Here is a 21,559-nt window from a genome sequence, read left to right on the forward strand (position 1 = left end):
AATAATAAATAATATATCATATATAAGGTGTTTAGATATCTACTATAAACCTGTCCACTTGTATCGATTATGTTTAGTTTGTCCGCTTCTACTCATGTACCAATTTTTGAGTTGAAGACTCAACCAATTAATAGATTTTATTACTCAATTTACACAATCATATTTCAAGAAAGTTTTAAAACAATTTGAGCTCAAAACATTAAAACAAATACCCTACTCAACATGTATAGCCTCCCCGTTTCTAAATATGTAACGCTTTTTTTTAAAGAACGGATCAACCTATTTCCAATTTGAATGTCTCAAATTACTGAGTGAGACCTCATAAATGTTTTAAATGATTTGAGCTCAAAACACTGAAAAATTATCAATTCAAATTTGTTTAGTGAGTACGTTTGTTGGTATATAGCAATCATCATAAGTTTGGAAGAAGATAGTTGACTGTATGAAGTACATTGTAGGAAGACCCTGTACCAAAATATTAGAAACAACTATTTATTGTTAACCAACGTTTTGTCTCACTTTGGAGAAGTTCTTCAACAAAAATAAATATTTTTTTCTACTATTTTGGGACCTTTATTGACCTAGATTATCTTCCTTCAATCAACATCATACGTTTAATGGCTCAAATTATTCAGTGATATCATGAATATTTTAAAATTGTTCGAACTCAAAATAGCAAGAAAAAAATCAAGAGTGATAATTATACATTAATATTATTATTAAATTAAGAATGAGGTTAAGATAGTTTACCGTAGATCAATAAGTGGAGAAGATGGTCGGGGGGTGCGGTCAGCAGGAATACACAAATAAACAAAAAATATTTATTCGTACAGACTAAATAATTTTTTGTTTATCAAATAATGACTGTTGTCTCATGGTAGTTATGATATTAGTCATGGCGAATAAGTGATAGTAAACTTATATAGATATAAAATATATAATACATAGATAAATGAATGTTCACAATAAAAAACATGCCTTTCTTAAAGATAAGATATAACCCCTTACAAAAAATAAATAAAAATGTTTCTTATTTGTTTGTGAAGAGATTTATATGTATATATACCATATATAAATAAAAAAAATAAAAAAGAATTTTATGATACGTGTTTGGAGTTTTGAACTTAATTCTAGCACACAGTTTTCAAAATTAAATACCGTTAAAAAAATAATTATATTTAAGGCTTCAAACAGAATAATAAAATTTACATAAATATTGATACTATATTGAATAAAAATTAAAAGATGAATTAAAAAAACTTGAATTTCCATAGGAGCAAATATTAATAATCTTAATATGCTCAGTTCAAAACATCGTAAAATAATATCATTATTGAGGTAATTGGAACATTTAAAGTATTCTAATAAATATTAGGGTATTAATTATCAAATACCTGTTAATGATTTAATTGCTTACAAACAATGATAAGCAATGCATTATCTTATCTATTAATAATTGTTCTTAATTATAAAAAATTTTTATAACATATAAAAACATTCGGAAAAACACATCTGAGATAAAACTGATACGATATTGGGTATATTATTAAAGTATAAAAAACAGCGGTTACATAATAGTTTTCGAACCGTAACACGATAAAAAATAAATGTTTTTTTTTTTTCTATTTTTTGTTGTTCAATAATAATAGTTTTCATTTGGAAAATAATAACAATCCGCCTGCCGCTCTACAATCGTTTTGACCCCCCAACATCCTCATTCCTTCGCCGAATATAATGAGCATTGTGCCCTGCATGCTGATACGGCCCGTGCCTAAAAATACAAACCTTAGTCACCTCCGCTGGATAAATCTTATTACGAAATTGAAGATGAGTCGGCTTCGCTGAAGACATCACATCCTTGGACAATGGACCAATTACCAGGAGAAAGAGGCTTTGTAGAAGTAATCTTCCCAATTACCAATTATGGAAAATAACCAACTTCCTTTATAGCAACACCACTTGAGCTACGGGGAAACATGCAAAGCAATAAATTTTTGAGGAGTTAAAGTTGAACTATCCAATGAATTATCCAGTATATATATAAGCTTTATATATTGAATAGGTTTTGAATCGGAGGTATGTTTGCTATGGTTTTTCCAATATATAACAGTTTTTTTACTAGTAGTTAGTCTACCTGTTATTTCCATTTTATATTTTGTCTGTTTACCCTTCGTTGTTAACCCATGACTTCCTGCTCCATAGTATCCTTTAATAATACCCCACTCATACCTGTCAAATAGATCCGCTACTTAGGACTACATCTGGACAAACGACTTACAAGGAATCCTCATACAAGACTGAAAAGACAGGAAACAGCTCGCCGATTCTGACTATTGCATCATTTACTTGACAAACGGTCTAAATTTCCAAGACTGATCTCCTTGACACATAAATAAGACCTATCTGGACATATGGAGTTGAGATTTGGGGCTCCACTACATCATCGAATTCCTCTCATATCCAATCCTTACAGTCCAAAATTCTCAATGCTCCTTACTTTGTCACAAATCAAGCCATCCACCAGGACCTCAATGTTCCTTATTTAACCGATCTAGCCCGAACCCGATATCATTCCTTCCATTATAAACTCCCTAACCACCCAAACCCACTAGTTTCTGACCTTGCTTCTTCTTCATTACATAATAATCCTCCCAGGCGTCTGAAAAGAAGATGGCCTCGAGATCTTCTCCTCCTTTAGAAATTAGATTGGAGTTCAATCAATGGGTAGATTATCCACATGTTTATATCATCCCATTGTATCACTTTTTCCAAATGTACTTGTCGGATACAATTTTGTACAGTTATGAATAACAATAAATAAATTACAAAAAAAAAATTTGTTGTCAGTTTCAATTAAATGTTGTTAATTGTGTCATATGTATTTCTTATTATATATATAAAACAAGGACACATAAATACAGAAAAGTAGAACGAAAAATATGATATTTGGAATATTTTTTGAACTTTCTATATTTGGAACGAAAGAACTATACATGGAATCTGTAGTGAGAGGAAGTATTAGGATCATACAAAATTTTGAATTGAGTTTTCAACAGAAATAGAATTTTTCAGGTTACCTGAGTCCAAATAACCAAGTATCGTAAAATAGTCTGTGTATGTGTGAAGAGTCTAGCTCAAAAACGAAAAGCCGTACAAATTTAAATTATATATTAAAAGTTAGGCGGTTACATGCCTATAATTTTAGAGTAACATTTTTTTCGATAAAGTCGACTATCAAGGAGGATCAATTTTTTTTTGTTTACTTTTTTATCCAAAAACTTTTCAACCGATTTTTATAAAATACAGCATATATCAATGCACAATCAAATGATATAAAATATCAGCTGCGTCTTATACTTATTGAATCGAATTTTCAAAAACTTTATCCTCTAAAATACAATAAATTCGATTCAAAATAATCAACCATCTCTGATTATTACTAGTAGAATACTATAAATATCAACTAAAAAAGAATTTGATAATTAACTAAAAGAGAAAACGGTTTTCACACAACTGGCAGACTGAGGAATAGGAAATAGCCGAGAGCACCGATCTCTTCCGATCACATTCCATTGCATACGGCGTTATTAAATTTTATTAAACTGTTACAATTCTAGGCAGGAAAAGAGTTTATAATCACATCATCGGGTGAGCATCGAGCTGACACAAAACAGCTTATTTTCCATTTATATCCGTCATATTCTCTTTCCTCAGCCCGTTCTTAAAATGCATGAAATGCAGTAAAAGAGTTTGATTTCATCAATTCTCACTACCTCCTTCCCCCTCTCCCTAATATCATCCACGGGGCTTAGATAAAAAAAAAAAATAATTGCTGTTGTTCCATGGCTGTTATTATATTAGTCATAGTTTACTTTCACTTAACAATACATACATAAATGAATGTTCATAAAAAATCTTACCTTTCTTAAAGATAAAATAAAATAAAAAAATATTTTCACAAACATATCGTATTAAATATCAGAAAATCACGTTTAAAATATTAAGGCAAACTCTGCTGACCAATGGAACGGGAAGAATCCAAGATTAATGTTAATCTACACATCGAAAGGTCTTCACGAATAAATATTTTTTTGTTTATTTGTTGACCGCACCCCACGAAAATCTCCACTTAATAAAATAATTACTATTGTCCCGTGGTTGTTATGATATTAGTCATAGTTTCACTTCTATAGATAAATGAATGTTGATAATAAAAAAACATACGTTTCTTAAAGATAAAATAAAAAAAAAAAAATGTTAAGAAAAACTATGGTATTAAATTTCAGAAAATTACAATATAAGATGGTCAGGGTTGCGGTAAAAAACAGAAACAAATAGTTTAAAACTATTTTAATGTCCGACGTTTCGCCCCACTTTGCAGGGCTTCATAAGGGCTAAAAAGATACAAAAAAAAAATTTATATATTGAATAGGTTTTGTTATATAATTTCAATATATAAAAAGTTTTTTTTTCTAATCTTATCCTATTAGCCCTGCAAAATGGGGCGAAACGTAGGACATTAAAATAGCTTTAAACTATTTGTTCTTTTTTTTACCGCAACCCAGACCATCTTCTTATATTTAAATCTTTACGGTCAACTATATACACATATATATAATTCAGAAAATTACGTTTAAAATATTAAAGCAAACTCTCCTGACCACTTAATCTACCATAATTTGACAATAAGTTAATCAGAAATCACAACAAATATATATGGATGAAATCACACCGCGTATTTCGCAAAAAAGTTGTTAAAAAGGGAAAGTTTGAAAATGAATACACATTTAATCTAAATACCGTTTTAATGGTAACAATAGTAATCAGGAAAGAGCGAAATGTTTCCGCATAGATATCTGTTAAGGAAGAAAATCTTTGAATTGTCCCAAGCTTGGCTCTAACTGGCATTTTTCAAGTTGTTTGTTATTCTACCTATTTCTGGAGAAAATTTATGTGGCCCCATCACAAATGGCTCTTTGAAACTTGTTAAGTGGCAAAGTTTCTTGCAGAATTGTAGGACGCAGAGCCTGTTTTCAGGCAGCAGGGGACATGAATTTTGTTAATCCAGCTCAAGTAACTAGCCAATTTAACACTAAAAGAATTGTTCATGGCAAAAACTTCTAACAAACGCTCCTTTCTGGAATTGAATCTCGAATAAAACTAATCAGAAACTACTAACTGCTTAGAGCACTTTATAATATATCTAATGAACGACGAAACCAAAAAAACGTTGTTAAAATGTTAAAAATTGTGAAATATTGAAACAAATAAATATGTGCTTGTATAACTTACCTCTTCAAATAAAAGGTGTCTTGGGTGGGAGCCAGCGCCTGTAAAACGAAAAAAGGTATTAAATAAAATATTTATCAATGTAACTCATTACACTGCTAGGAATAATATAAAAAGAGTGAATAAACAATATAAAATTAAAAAAGTTTGGTCCCCTAATAAAAATACTAATAAAAAAATCCTTTGACTGAAGAAAGTACTTTTAAAACTTTTTTTCCTACGACGAAATTAATATGGGATAATGATATAGAAGTGCAGAACCTCTATACAGTATGTTTAACACTAAAATAAAAAAATAAATTAATAAAAAAAAAAAATAAAGGAATAAAATTCCTAAATAAACACAGAATAGTTCAGATCTCTACTAGGTAGTAGGCCGACAAGCCTCATCGTCCTCGTGATGTTCAAAAAAATTGTTATTGAAAATTAATATTTGTACATTTTATAAATAATCATTTATTTGTATTAATAGTGAATACGTCACTTGTCCAATAAACATAATAATAATTGCTCAGCGGACTTAAAGGTTCGACAACGACACCACCAATAGGTTGGTCACCTATAGATAACCCCCTCCCCCCAGTATGTCAGAAATGACTAGGAATGGGGTCATAAAAAAAATAAAATTAAAAATTTCCGACCATTCAGTTGTGATGCCTTGGGATTATTTACAGCGATTTTTAACTTATTATTATTTAACCTTATTCTAACCAAGGTGAGGAGTCAAGTTTTCATTTCGTAGGACCGCCATAGAAATAAAAGCTAATTCCACAGGCCGGATTCCAATCGGTGCCGCTGCAGTCCCGAGGTTATAAAGAATCTTAACCCGAACTTCCTCAGTTACAGCAATTCGACTTCATCTCATGGAATTCTCTCTCTTCCCTGAATCTAAACATTCATCCCTCCATTTCTGGTTTCCATTCCTGTAGTGCCAAATCTACCGATAATGCTGGTGTTTCATACCTCGCCGCGTCTGGTATCCTGTCTCGACTCTTTCTCACTCTCTTTCTTCCTAACACCATTACCTCTCCCTAAACATGGTTTATTGACTAACGCAGTAAGCAGAGTATACACCAATATCTTTGACAGGTCTTAAGAAAATTTTTAATTTTCTTTTTACATTCCAAACTGTAATTTAAAAAAATTTGGTTCTAAATAGACTAATGCGTTCTTAATTTGTACGTAACTTTAGTCTAATTCATTATTTATAACATAATATTTGACAAAATATCTTATCCTTCATTTTATAGAATAAATATATATAGTCAATTAAATTTCCCACAACAAATATCCAAACTGCTATCTTTTTACCAAATAAACTTTGAGATATGGTTTCCCAAAGATCGGCGAATGTAGAAAAAACAATACTAAGTGGAACGACTCTTAATTGCCGCTGAGCCTCAAATATTAAATTACAGTAGACTCACAGATAAGAGATCGACTGAATAACAAATAACACCGACCTTACTATAGTAACTAAGTTGTTTTTTTTCATACGGTATATTTTTATAACTAACACCTACATGATACCTTCAATGTTACAAGTCAATATATAAATAAATATTACCTATAATGTCAGCATTAAAAAACAAAAAGAGAAATATTCCGTACAGAAAACAATGTGAGATTAGTACATGCGCTAAACAGGAGATTGGTGTATTCCCCCAAAGAAAAATATTCTCACGCCTAATGACACGTTGTGGGACTCACGAAGGTCTGAGTACCGAGCCATACTCATTCTCGACTAGAGAAAGAAAACGGTAAAGATTTCTGTTTATTCTCTCTAATTTTAATATAGTTACGATCAAATACAATCCGATATAAATTTTATTATTTAAAAAAATAAAGAGTAGATATATTTAATTGTATTAGTTTTATTAATGTACTATCAGACCAGGCAATGCTTCGCTATTTGCAAGATTCAGGAATGTAGATGGATTAATTGAAAGTTTGATATAAATTAATATATCCAGTTATTTACACATTGTATAAATTATTTCAATTATAGCTTATTACATCTATTTAGTTTGTAGCGGTAAATAACATTTTAGAATAAACATATATGATAAAAAAATAAAAATAACTTCAACACTAACAAGCCAATTAACACGAAACTTGTGAATGGTTTAGAGTTCTATAAACTGCAATACAATTAACAAATAAAACATTGAAACTCAAGGGTCCAAATCACATATAATTAAACAGATTAGAACCGGAGATCTACAATAAAAAGTTTGAAAAGTATTTTTTATTTGAAACTAATACGTCCCCCTTATTAATAGTACTGAAGGCACAGATTAACTGAATTACGCTTACATAAAAATGAAGAATTAAAAGTGAATTTTGTTAATGTAGGTAAAAATAGCTGACATTCAGGTTCCAACGGTTGTATTAAACTTTAACAGAAATCGGAAAAAATACTGAGTAGTTTTGAACGACTATGGTTAACAGTAGAAAAAAAATCATACAAATAAATCAATATAAAAAAAATATCAAATTTATAATTTCTTTGAAAAATTGTTTTCAAAGGCTTTAAGCGACGCAATAAACGAATATGATTTTCTTTTTCATAAAACAATTTTTTTTTACCTAGTGAACTGAAGTCCTCATTATGTTTTATTTTCTTTATTTTTAGTGTATAATAAATCATTTAATAGATTCAGTAATATTTTTTTTTGGCCTATATATATATAGGCTTAAAATACTTGAAATCATCTAAAATCTTTAATATATATTATTATATTATTTTATTTATGTTTTTTGAAGATTGTTGTGTTACAAAATAAAAGGGAAATCTGTTAAAAAGAAAATCGATTGCAGAATGTTTTAAAATTCGATCTACTGAAACGTTTATGGCTAAAGTAATACAGTAATGTTATATATAAAAATCATGATTTGTTTGTCCGTACTTTATGCGCAGCCATACCGTTCATCTGATTGTCGTGTGGATTTTTGCTAAATGTTCTGGATTTTGCCAGAAAGGTTGTTGGCAATTTCGATTTCTCCGGAAAAAAAAAAAAAATATTAACAAAATTAAGCATTTTTGGGGTGTAGTTCAGAAAGTATATATTTTTGTCTAGGTTATTATATCTCAATCGATTCGACTCTTTCTAATAAAATATTACTGAATCTATTAAATGATTTATAATACACTAAAAATAAAGAAAAGAAAACATAATGACGACTTCAGTTCAGTAGGTAAAACAAAAAATTGTTTTATGAAAAATAAAATCATATTCGTTTATCGCGTCGCTTAAAACCTTTGAAAACCTATTCCTCCAATTAAAACTATTTTATATGTAAAATTAAATTAAATCATACCTCGACTTTTACTTTATCGATAAAATACCTTAGACTTACACTTTTTAAAAATTTTATTTATTTAACTTAATCGGAACGTGTCTATGAATATATAATGAAATATTCTCAGATTTCTTTAGAACGTATTATTTTTCCTTGTTTGCTCTTTTATTACAGCGTAAAATGAAACTCATTATATAATGTTGTGTGGGAGGTGGTTTTAATTTCTTTTTTCTATAACTTTTATATTAAAATTTAAGCAAGCTTTGAAAAATGAAAATGAAAATAGAAAACAGGTTAAAAGAAAATAATGTTATATTCATATTGCAAGCTCGTCACCTAACGAATAATGGATTTCCCACAATTGGGTTGATGCCAAACGAACGTGCTAAAAGCAAATAACGATCAATACCAAATAGAATAAATTATAGATTTATGATTACTTAAAAACAAATATAATTTTATAAAAAAAAAATTAAATATCAGTTAATTAAATATATATTTTTTTATAAGGACCAGTCAAACCAGTTAGAATTCTCGACCTCTTTTAGAATGACTCAAGTAATAACCTGTTTTATTTTTATTACACAAGCCATTGTTTAATTTATTATTATTTTTTTTTTGGACTTTCGTATAGTCGATCAGGTATTTTCCGAACTTTGCATATAACACGGTTATAAAGGTATATATTACATACATATAAACAGTTCATGAAGTAGAGATTTCTGACAAATGTGTATTTCATGATTCTTAGCTAGTATTTAAACGTTCCAAGTTGCTGAACACATCAATCTCAGAAGTACTCTTGAAATATAAGTATAAAATATTAAAAAGAAAAATTCCCAAGGCAAGAATGAGGCCGGAAAAACTGAAACGGCAACAGTAAGAACAAGTCTATTTGTAATTTTTTAGTAATCAAATAAGTTTTTGAAGTAATGTGTATACAATATTAATAAATGAATTTATAAATGTACTTGAAAATTTTAATATATTTTAAAAAAATTATCGGATTGATATGAATATCATATAATAAAGTCATAAATATCTATTAAATAAATCAAAAATTAGTATCCAATTCTGTCAACACTTTATTTTTCACTAGTCCAACGTTTCGGCCATTCTAGTCATCTTCAAGGACATCTTTACAACAATACAATATCTTCCTCACATTAATTTAAAGTTTCTTTTGCAGGCTATTCTGCCCAGGTCATTTTCTTTATTATAAGTTACAAGCCTATTTATTTAAAATTTATAATCATTAACATTTAATTTTCCTCTATATGATTATCAACAATTAAATACGCCACCATTATAACCTAGGTTATATGGTGGTGTATTTAATTGTTGATAATCTTATAGAGGAAAATTTAATGTTAATGATTATAAATTTTAATAAATAAATAAGAGGAAAATTAAATGTTAATGATTATAAATTTTAAATAAATAGGCTTTTAACTTATAATAAAGAAAATGACCTGGGCAGAATAGCCTGCAAAAGAAACTTTAAATTAATGTGAGGAAAAAATTATATTGAAGATGTCCTTGAAGATGGCTAGAATGGCCGAAACGTTGGACTAGTGAAAAATAAAGTGTTAAGACAGAATTGGATACTAATTTTTGATTTATTTAATAAATAATTACCTTGTCTCAAAAAATTTTGAAATAATATAATTAAAGTCATAAATATCCTCAGGAGAAGTTCAGTATCGGACATTATTTTTTATGGCAACTTTTCTTACCAAATTAATCTTAAACAAAAAGTCGGTTCGAATACCTCCACGCTATGCACAATATCTGGCGCGTTAATTGTGACATAACTGAGTTATACGAACGATAAGTGAGAGATAGATCGGAGAGCACTTGTTCAAAAGCCACAATAGAAGGCGGTTGCCTTTGTTGTTAATGAGAGTCATGTGGAAAGGACGAGGGGGCTCCAAGAGAAGAGGCTCGAGGACAACCTCATCCCGGCTGCTAATTACAAGGGCCATCCGGGAAGCCTCTTTGTGGCCGATCTGCCACCGAGCAGGAGTATCCCTTGTCAGTCAGCTGCCACCGCAATGCTTCGGGAGCGACCAATTCCTGACGTAGAGCCGCAACGAACAATCAATATTCAAGGCGAGTGGGTTCCTTCAAGTTTATTTAAATGATACTACGTTTATCAGTCACGACATTTTAAATTCATCGAGGTGATATTAAAACAGCAAATGGGTTTGATATTTTTTTGGAGGAGCCTTGATAAACAAAATAATTAATCATTGCCCTTTATATATTTATATGCATACGTCATGAAAGAGACCTGAAGGATAATTAATTAATAATTCAAAGCTCATGGACAACGAGCAGGGGGATCTTTCCATAAACCGATTAAGAAACAAACTGTTATTGTCGATTATTAACAATATTCCGCATTCAAGAAGAATAATTGGACTATATTTAGCAGAAATGGACCAAACTGGATAGCAACTGAATTGAGAAAATTCGATCTGAAGTAAACTTAAAAAATATATATATATATTACTATAGTACAATAATAACAAAAAACAAAACAATTATTATAGAAAATACAACTATTACAGAAGATAGTTTTAAATTAGTCCCACGTCTTTTCATTCCAAACTCCATAACCACCCTAACCCATTAATTCTTAATCTTTCATCCTTAACAATCCCTGATAATCCTACGAGGCGTCTGAAAAGAAGATGGCCACGGGACCTTCTAATTTAAATTAATGTTTGAAGTACCACCAATGGGCGGTTCCTTCCCAAGATTTTCAAGTGTATATGAAACATACTACATATTTACCTATTGTATTATTTTGTACAGTTGTAAATTACATTAAAGAGATAAAAAATAAAAAAAAAAAAGTCCCGGTGATGATCAATAAAGGTTTCAAAATAGTTTTCTTATACTATTTTGATACCTTTATTGACCGCCATCCATACTATCTTCCTACAATCTACTTCATACGGTCAACTATAGTATTTCAACATAAAACTAAAAATGTACTGAATAAATGTAACTTCAACTAACAACATAATGAAGAGCTCTTATTTTATGCAAAGATGTTCCTTCATAATTTTTTTTAATACATACATTGATATTAAACATATACAGGCTTCACTCTTTTTATATGTTCATAGATAGTATAAGTAATAGGTTCTATAATTTTTTAATAACTCAAAGATACTTTCACCATAGCAGAAAAAATATGGTTTGGACATGTTCAAATGAGATGAGAGAGGGAAGAAAGAAGGAAAAAAGGAATACCTGGATAAAATGGAAAGATGGGGAGGAATAATGTCTGACGGGGCATAAGGGGAGAGCAAGCCTTGAATGGGGAAAAATATAAAAAAAAATAAAATTTATATCAAGGAAAACCGCATTACTGGAAATTATGCTTAAAGAACGATAATACAGCATTGATTTATGCTTTAAAATTTGAGGTTTGTCCCTTTCTGCTGAAGTTACCATTCAAACCATTCTAAAAATAAAAAATCAGAATTTTACACATAAATACAATAAAATAACATTATAAACTCATAAACACATAAGAAGAATAAGTATGTACGTTCTGTCAGGAGAACATTGTGCCAAACATGTCTCCTTCCCCTAAGGGCACAGCATGACAACAGGGGAGCTCAGTACTTCTCTCTCGAAAGCGTCACTTATGATGAATGGTAACGGAGCTTGAGTAAGATCTTATTAAAAGAGCTCTTATTGCTGAGAGAGTGGTTTCGATCTTCACTCCTCCCCTTAACACCCCACGGCAGCACTTGCAAGTGAATCATGATCCAACACTCCGGTTGTCACCACTTATATTTATTATACTCAATCAATTAGCTCTTTGGTGGGAATCATACATATCCACCTTACGATGGAGTCTACTGGAATGAGCCTTCAATGAAAAATCTAATCCACCTATCAATACATATTTTATAGAATGAACCCAGTTCTTCTATACATCGAATCATGAAACAGAACTCTGAGTGAATTAATCAGGGCCGATATTCGAAAAGAGCATTAGCTGGTCTCTAGTACACAAGGCCAAATGAATCTCTTTTCGCAAGGTAGATAGCAGGTCCAAAATGGGGTATAAACAAGGTACTGCACTCATGTCCTACATGCACATTTTTGCATTTAGTTTTAACACCTCTGAATCATTTTTAAAACATTCCATCTCTTACAGAGGTGTTTTTTAAAATTAAAATTAATAAAAAAAAATGTTTTAATAAATCTTTTATTGTAAGAACTTTTTTAATTCTCTACCTATCCTTTGGATTTCATAATACCTCAGCCCAATACACCAAGAAGTAGAAACATAAGAACGCATTGGAAAAAAAAAATAAAGATTATGGTTTAAACAACTTTAACTGTAAGTATGTAATATTTACTTCATAAGTATTTTATGATAGAGAATCTAAATTTTGTAAATCTACATGGCAAAAATACGGAAAAATCCAGATCAGTGACACACAGTAAGGGGACTGAGAGACATCAGATGGCAGTGAGAAAGTAAGTCAGGGACGCCTGCATAGTCCTACCTAGTTACATACCAATACCGGCCCATGTTCGATTCCTCCACTTCCAATACACTCTCAGCTATATAGGGGAATATTTATTTTCATCAAAATATAAAAACTTAATGCAGTTTTTTATATATATAAAAAAAAATTATTTACAGAAAAAAACTTCGAAGATTAAAAATCAACATTATTAGCAGTAGGTATATTTTTTAAATTATAACTTCCTAGCTCCTGAAGTTAGTTAAAGTTTGATAATATTTTATTTAGACAAAAATTAAACAATAAATAGTATACCGTCAAATTTAAGCTTTAGGTAAAATGGCGAGAGAAGTAACGCTGCACCCCCCCCCCCCGAAAAAAAATTTTTTTCATACACTAACTCAGTTCACAAACAAATTTTCAACTCTGAGACTCAATTTGGAAGGTCAATGGAGGCACGAAATCGTAAAATATTGGACAAGGAGATATGTTGAGAGTAATTCACCCTTTTTTTATGGTACTGTAATGTCTATGCATTTTATCAAATGGTGCCCAACTGTACCGGGAAATAGAATATACATCTCGGAAAGAGCGCCCTGGGGAATGAAATGGGCATAGAATTCATGCTTCTGAAATGGCCTTCGATACAGAGCAAAAGTCAATACTTTTCCAGGAAATATGATAAAGAAAAAACAGATAAATAAAAATCAACATTATGAGCAACGTATATACCTCTTAATTTTCTGAAATCATAATAGTGAGTTAGGTTTAAGGAAATTTATTTATTATTTTATCAACATCATAAGGACCTTTTTTTACATTTCTATATTTATCATGTTTTTGTGAGTATTTATTTTATTTTATTTTTACATAATATAATAATAATCATGCTTGGTATCGCAAAATTGCTCTTAGATTTACGACCGATTGTACTAGAGGAGTGTGCTATAACTCACGTTATTTCATTTGATAAATAATATGATAACTACAAACAAAGAAATTATTACGTTATTAGTATTATGAGAACGATGTATATTAAATTTTAATTTTTAAAAGTCAGAAAAAATCAAGACAGGTAAAAAATCCTACAGCCGCGTAATTTTAAACAAACTAAACTAGGCGATATTCATTAAAGCGAACGAACTATGTAAACAATTAGCTGTTCAAACAACAATCCAAAGTCCAAACAGTGAATGTAATTATTGTTTTTGTTTTTTTTTAATGATTTATACATACGCATTGTAAGGATAAAATTAACAACGAGTTTAAGATTAAACACATGCTATACTGTACTTTCACTGGTGCACTGTGCGCATCACACTACTCTCCATTACTATAAATAAATCGTATAAAACAATGAATATCAACTTTATTATACGAACAATATAAAAGTTTAACAAAAGGTAACAATACAGGGTTTCGTGAATGCGATCGGAAGAGATCGAGCAGTCTTGACTTTTCTGATCCGAACTTCTGTTTCTATTCTTCTCCAATTATTATAAATCTAGTTCTTCTTTTTGCATATGACTATTGTGTGGACAGGCAGATCATTATGTGTAACTATGTTATCTGGACTCGGAGGACCTCAAAACTTGTATTTTCGTCAACACTCGAATTCCAAATTTTGCACGATCGTAATACTTCCACTTATGATTTACCAGGAATTTGTGGAATTTATTCCACATGTCGGTAAGTGAAAGTAAAAAAACGTGAGCTGCACAGCTCTCTCATTTGAGAGGTATTTCCCCCTTATTTTTGATTCCAAGAAAACAGATGAAAAATGATTGAGTTGTTTCAATAAATACATAAAACCGGGGAGGGGGTGGCCAAAAAAAAAAAAAAAAAAAAAAAAAAGAAGAAGAAGACGAGATCCCAAAAGAATTTAACACCAACTCAATCCACATACAAATTTCTACAAGAGCTCCGAAATAGAAAAAAAACAATGTAGTCAGGATGAAATTCACCACAACGGCGGATTAATCCTTTTGTACAAATCATACAACGTTTCATTTAATTGTACTACTCGTAAAATAAAAATATTGCACAGTGATTACTTAAAATGTTTGTATACGATAGAGAAAATATTTTTTTTTTAAATTAAAGTTAAAAAATAAAATAATCTAAGTCGCGGAAAAATTTTTATATACAGATATTAATCAAAATGTCCCATAAATTTAAGAAATAATGAATTGCGTACTGACACAAACAGATCTATATTTGTCAATACAACCAGAAATATAAAAATATTTGAACTACTAAAACCTGTAAAGTAGCAAATTAGCATAGATAACTTCCAATTAGGGAGGAAATTGGGTCAATTTAAAAGAGATCACCTCAGTCCAGACTGAATTATCCCATCTTATTAATTATACCACTCAGGCCCAAATTAATTCGGGAACGAATGGAATGGAGTCACGATAGTATAAGGCAAAACCCCTTTGCAGGAGTAAGTTTCGCTTCAAGATCTAAAATTCTTTTGATTACTAGATAAATATATTACTTAGAGTCGAATAAATTATCGAAATTCACGAATTTTGTTTTTTAATAAAAGGAAAAAAATTATAAAACACGCAGTTTTTACATTTTTCACCCCTCTCTACATTACAAACCCAACAAGCAAACTCGTACTTAATGTACTCGTGTTACTAAGCAATATAACAGTTTACTGTTATATTTATTGTAATATTATACTAATAGTTATCGCTTCGATATCTCAAAACCTAAATGGATTATAAAAAAGAAAGAAATTTATTTGAAGAGTAGGTTAATAAATATAATAAACGCCAATTTTGTGAAGAATATATTTTTCAACAAATACTTTAGCTTTCCAGATATAACCGAAAAACTAATGTGGTTTTTAATTTTTTTGCGCACTCCTCTCACCTTAAACTATCCAACTATTAAGAACATGATGATCTGGTGGTATTAAACAATATAGGGGATCTTTTTCTTAATTTTTAGCTTCTAGATTTTGTATTTTTTTGATAATTTTATAATCTGAATTAAACTGGAAAAAATTTCTGTCAGAGCTACGAGTTGAAAAATAATCTCACAATTAATTAGATAAAATACGATACATTAAAACAAACAGTATATTTATTTTTCTCATCATTCAGTTTTTTATCTTATGGATTATAAGCAATTCCTCGAAATCTTAATATCATTTTCCTCTACTGCTTCCCTAAACAGTTATCCACATACACAGTGAATAAATAAATATTAGTACAAACATTACAATAAAATTAGGACTGACTATTATCAGAAATTACATCGATGCGACAACATCTTCAGATGGTTAAGAGGGAATCGTTTGAAATGTCACGCACGCGACGAAAACTTGTTGACCGTGAAAGAGCAATTTAGAACTTCAAAACTACATCATCGAGGGGAAATAAAAAAATATTTTCTTCACACCTAGACATTATCACCATATTAGATATATCTAATTTAAACTTTATTAATTTTCTAGCAGGCTAAAAAACTTAAAAATTAATTTAATATGAAAAAAAAAAAAAATTGGCGCCCTACTTTGAACTGATATTATTCGTACCTAGTTTCAGAAAAGATGTTTTTGTATTATTCACTGCGGCAATACCCTAATAATTTACCAAAAACGGCTTACTAACGAAATGACATTCCAATTTCAACGGTTTGCTTTCAGAAAAGTACTTTTACCCATATTTCTCGTCGCAAATTTTTAACATTTTTCTGTGGCAAAAATACATTTTAATAAAATTCACATTCCGTTTCAATCGTTTATTCAATGCTAAATTGTTATAGAAAAAATATTAAGAATGATTTTATGGATCTAATCATTGTGTCAAATGAAAGGCTCTTATATTGGTTAAGTGAAATCCAAAAGATATTAAATAGTTATACTAATATAAAAACACTGATCAGTCTGGCTAAACTATACATGCGCCCACCAATACTTGAACAGAGGTCTGATTTACGTGTTTTTCATTATTCTCTATTAACTTTTACGACTTTTTATATTAAATATTACTTTTTTTAAAAAATCTCTGGCTATCCATTGATAAGTAATACGTCTATATTACTACTATTATTTACAGAAATATTTATTAATTTTTTAATACTAGTTAAAATCTGAAAGAGTTAGTTATGTTTGCAAAAAAAAAAATTAAAAGTACTTTAAAGGAATATAAAAAAAAAAAAATCTGCGGTTTATTGCTACTTCAATGAGAATATATCTATCTAATGTTAAAGACCACATAATTTTACATTGGTTTACCGAGTTAGATCAAAATCGTTAGGGTCAATTTGTAAGAAAATTCGAAAAATATTGCAGTTGACCGATTTTAACACGTAACAGTTGCTGTCACATTCCAGGAATACATTCGCCTTAAACATGTAAAATTGGTTTCATACACTTACTCGTTTTTGAAATAGACTGCTCACTCACAGACAGACCATTTTGTAAGACTTTGGACTCGGGAGACCTCAAAACGTTTATTTCCGTCAAAAAATCAAATTCGAAATTTTGCACAATCGCACCCTAACTGTATATTCTATACATAGATAAGTAAAAGTAAAAATCTTCATTTAAAATAAATAAAGTTCCCACTATCCAAAACTTATAAATCTATCAATTATTATTAAACAATGACAATTGATGAGGACTGATTAATAAATTAATTCTAGAAGAAATTAATCTTTGCTCCTTAAATAACAACAATTTTTGTTATTAATTTGACTTAAGTTTTGATTTCACACCATTATAGTTCCTTCTTTTCTGGATCCAGATCTCAATTGTAAACTGCTATAGAAAGCTTTAGTAAGCAGTAAGTAACAAAAAAGGGGACTGGAACTTAGTGTTATAAAAATAAGAATCCCAATGACCATGAACTGTATCTGACCCCGCTTACATTCGAATACACAAACCACAAATACCCGTTAGAAGCTCTGTTTCTATTTCAAACTATGGTCAGCTAAAGATAGGGTGTAGTAGGCCTTTCACGACTACCAATGACCCCTACTCAAAAGGATAGTATGCATTTATTTTTAGTCATCTATTATTTAAATGCCATAAAAATATCATTTAGAAACAAATTAACTAAAATCAAAAATGATTAAACTTGTCTAACTAATACAAACCTAATATCCCTTAATTAAAATGTATATCTTATTATTTACAAAAAAAAAACTCAAGGACAACAATAATTGTTACAGATGAATTACTTCAGAAAAAATAAATAAACGCGGCACTTGACTGAAGAGTTTTAAATCCATGACGAAGGCACTTCAATTGGTATGTTAGAATGTCTGGAAATTTCTGGCACCTCCAAATGTTCAAAACACATTTACAATGCAAAGAGGATCTTTTGCAACCTAAGCAAATGGTTAAATTTATCAAATTTAAATGCCATTTCTACCTGCGCAAATTAAAACTTTTATATCGAAGTACAAAACCATAATTCAGTAACATTCTGACATAAGAATCCATATACTAGGAAGACAGGGGTAATATTTCCATTTAACTAATCATCCTTCACTGGCTGCAACGTCAGAGAAACTGAGAGGATACAAAACTTGGGACAACAAGTGATATCAGCCTTCACACAACGAAACGTCTCAAAAAAGGTTTGTATTTTGTAGGAGAAAAGGCAAACAAATTACAATACCCCATTCCTAAGCTAATATAAATAATACCCCATATAAAACGAATTGGAAAAGGATATAATAAAATAAAAAAGTCGAAACTTACGAAGCTGAATGTACTTAATAGGTTTTTAACAATAAACCAAGTTTAATCACAATCTTCTTAGAAGGCGACCCGCCCCCAGACCGACACTTCTGATTGGCGGCAACATTTCACAAATAAATAATGATAATCTTGTAAAAATTTGAATTTCATGACTTTTTTATTTGTTACGGGTTACAAGACCACTATAAATATGATTGTTTGTACCAAAAGGTTCTTTAGAATCACCGTATATTTTAGTGTTTTAAATTGAAATATCTAATATTTTTCCGTCCCCATAAAAATCTCCATCCGCCCGAGGCAGTTGACACATACGCAACGCCTCCGTTGGAATCTACTATTTCTACTATAACCGACTAAGGACTACATTAACTAACAAGTTTCAACAATTCGAATAGTGATGTTGATACGATGATGAGTGGATAAAAAATAGAATAGTAATTTCAGAATGAATGATAATGTGAACCGTTACAAGCCACGGAGATAAGGGATACAGTACTTGGTAAGGAATTACTGTTTTCGGAACAACGATTATACAAGGAGGTGAAGTTTTGATCACGCTCAACCAACACATTATTTTCCAATTAAGGGAAACCATTTTATAGAGGCTAAGCGGGCCCAAGGAGGGAACCAGAACCCACAGGGTTGATTCACGACTACAGCACACTTACTGTTACTGTTACTACAGCCACAGTAAGTATCTGCCACATCAGGATTCGAACCACGGGTTCTTAGAGTTAGAAGCAAAGCGCTTAAACACAGTGCCAATCGTACTGCAATTTTAAGAAAGGGATAAAACTATATAAGTATAAGCAGATACTGGCCTAAATAAATTAAGTGCTATACGCTCCATACAATATTTTGAAATTCTGACAAACTACTTTCACCTAGCCTGTTGTAGCTGAAAGAGATAGAGCGTCACTTTATTAACCTCGAAACTGCAACGGTTTGATTACAGCCTGTGTGGGTCGAATTTTATTACGTGGCGGTCCCACGGAATGAAAACTCGACCTTTCCACACTGGTTAGAACAGCTTGGTTACACATAGGATAACCCTATGTTTGTCTGATCAGGGGGTGGTAGAAAAAAAAATTAGAAAACAACCATCACTAACTGTGGTAATTTGGGAAGTAATTAATTACATATATCTAATAAATTTCAACAAAATTTTGAAAATGATCCATACTTCTCAGGAACCAACTAAGATGGGACACGAGTCTGATACAAAGATACATCATGAATATAAAGATTAATAAACATAACAAAATTATTTCCCTTGATGTGTATGTTTATGGTTTATTTCTGATTGAATTTACTGAATTTTAAATCGTCAGTTCATAGTATAAATAATACGTAATAATAAATACATCAATTATTGATATAAAGTTATTTTTATATGCATATTCATTGTTTGTTATCTTGTTCTTTGTTCTTAGCCCTGATGAAGGCTAGATATTCTGGCCGAAACGTTGGCACTATTAAAATACAAGTTGCTTTAACTTATTTCTGTTATATTTTGACCGCACCCCCCAATCATCTTCTCCACATATAATTTTTCCACAGTCAAATATCATTATTTTCATATTAAATTTTGGAGATATATAAATTTTATACTTTAGAAAATATATCCCTCATACTTAAAATCTATTATTTGACATGTTATTTCAAAATTCAATTAACGATGGTTAATATAGAAGGCGTCATCAATGTTTATTAAAAGGTTTAAGAGAATCCATTAGGAATTTCCTTAAGTTTTACAACACTGATTTAAGACTTTTTTTATAAGCGAAGTAATAATATTTAAGATAAAGAGGCAAGGACCTTAGCTCTCGATAAGACCTCAAGGGGAGGGGATCGATGATGTTTAATAAAATTAAGGGAGAGAAAGTCCTTGGCGGTGATGAGGAATTTCCTAATCTCGTTCCCTTCGGCTTCGCCAGGTTTTTCCCGCAACAAATTGGTGTATTCTAGATTCAACAGATTAGCTGAAACAACAACCGTATAAACTTATAAAATGGCACACAGCTCGAAAACATTTTATCCGGATCTCAGATAAAATGCCTTCAGGTAGAGGTTGGATTAAATTAAAACTAATAATAAAACTCCTAAAATTTAGAATTGTTTCAATTTTTATCTAAATTATTATTATTATTTTCATAACTGAATCGGGGAGTTGGGGTCTATTGCCTTACCCATTGACCAAAACCACTCCTAACAAGACTAAGACAGCTAAAAGGTATATTAAACTGATTTTTTAAATTATTTTTCTTATTTATTTAAGAATAATAATACAAACTACCCAAACAAAGGGCATTATGTATTATAGCTCTATAAGTGTTCATTCATACTAAATATACAGAACAAAATAATGAAAAAATAAAAAAAGAAATATTACAGCTGCAAAACAAAAAAAAACAACATAAAATATAATAATTGAATAACTATAAATAGTATATCATATATATAAACACAAAATAAAATAATTTCATCTTAATACGTCTTCATACCTATATACAATATTACAGCTACCCTTGTAAACTCCAAACCTGAAGGTAAAAATCGTAAAATCCGTTAAAAATCAATTTTCAACATTTAATTGCCCGTAAGAATCAGTCATCATAATTAAAACATTTCTAAATTGAGGCTTCGTCATCATAACCATTTTGGTCTCATCAGCTTATCAAGAAATTACAACAGATTCTTATGAGAAATAGAATGCTGAAATGATTTTGTTTTGCAGATTTTT

At 30.2% G+C, this 21,559-nt stretch overlaps 1 protein-coding gene across 2 annotated transcripts in view; it reads right to left on the reverse strand.

The window, feature by feature from the left end:
* The window catches only part of Cdep (Chondrocyte-derived ezrin-like domain containing protein), a 222,933-nt gene that overhangs the window by 134,581 nt on the left and 66,793 nt on the right, over positions 1 to 21,559 (reverse strand). For both annotated transcript variants that reach the window (XM_067051436.1, XM_067051432.1), the window contains exon 3: positions 5,293 to 5,330. The gene's annotated coding sequence lies outside the window, so the exon portion shown is untranslated. The remainder of the gene's footprint in view (positions 1 to 5,292; positions 5,331 to 21,559) is intronic.

Source organism: Halyomorpha halys, unplaced genomic scaffold (genome assembly GCF_000696795.3).
Source record: "Halyomorpha halys isolate HHAL.00 unplaced genomic scaffold, Hhal_1.1 Scaffold383.1, whole genome shotgun sequence".
Classification (NCBI taxonomy): Eukaryota; Metazoa; Arthropoda; class Insecta; order Hemiptera; family Pentatomidae; genus Halyomorpha; species Halyomorpha halys.